Source organism: Pristiophorus japonicus, unplaced genomic scaffold (assembly GCF_044704955.1).
Source record: "Pristiophorus japonicus isolate sPriJap1 unplaced genomic scaffold, sPriJap1.hap1 HAP1_SCAFFOLD_43, whole genome shotgun sequence".
Classification (NCBI taxonomy): Eukaryota; Metazoa; Chordata; class Chondrichthyes; family Pristiophoridae; genus Pristiophorus; species Pristiophorus japonicus.
Window position 1 is genome coordinate 523,176 of NW_027254201.1, and position 824 is coordinate 523,999.

The 824-nt window shown below is 43.0% G+C and overlaps 1 non-coding gene across 1 annotated transcript; it reads left to right on the forward strand.

The window, feature by feature from the left end:
• Nucleotides 1–200: 200 nt before the first annotated feature.
• On the forward strand, nt 201–283 carry trnas-uga (transfer RNA serine (anticodon UGA)). Its single transcript has one exon. It is a non-coding gene; the product is annotated as a tRNA-Ser (tRNA).
• Nucleotides 284–824: the final 541 nt, after the last annotated feature.

Below are 824 nucleotides of genomic sequence, written 5' to 3' on the forward strand. Positions count from 1 at the left end.
AGCTCCCCAGACTGTTCAGTTTTTCCCGAAATGTAAATTCTTTCAGTTCTAACCGAAATTTTTCCTTCTTTGCTGTGAGATTCTGCGATTCTGTGATTTAATTTTCACATCGTCTGGGAGATCCAATAGGGCAAGCATGCAGGCGGTCTCTCTGATAAATTGCACCGACGATTCGACTATTAAAGCAGATCTATTGTGTAGCTGCGATGGCCGAGTGGTTAAGTCGTTGGACTTGAAATCCCATGGGGGTTTTCGAGCGCAGGTTCAAACTCTGCTCGCAGCGATTCTACAGGTGCTGTTTTTTTATCGACTAACGGGGATATCATTGCAATCTGATCACAATTCCCTCCACTGCCCTTTATTACACTGATTGACGCGAAGCTGTTGTTCGAACTGGAAACAGTAATAGTTTATCCGTATTAATTGTTGGTTTGTTGGACACTATCTGCAGAAATCAGTGAGCAATATACACAGTATGAAAAAATGCCTTTTAATAAAGTCCAGTGCATTGTTTGGGAGGAACTCACCTTTAGTTAATGAGTGCGAACGAGGTTTGGTTTTATAAAGATGAACAAGTTTTGCCAAAACGACCACGGCAGCGTTTGACGTTGCAATTGTCTGATAACATCAGTGTTTGCATCAAAGTAGATGCCTTATCCATTAAGCGACGTGGCCCCTGCAGTTTGCAGCAGAATAATGTACTGCAAAATTCGAAAGGGTCAAAGTGTAATAGAAAGGCAAGCATGAAATCTCGGTGCCACAATGCAAGGAATATTCGGAACCCAGGACAGGGCTCTGAGCTAGTTAGAGTGGGTGAGAGCTCA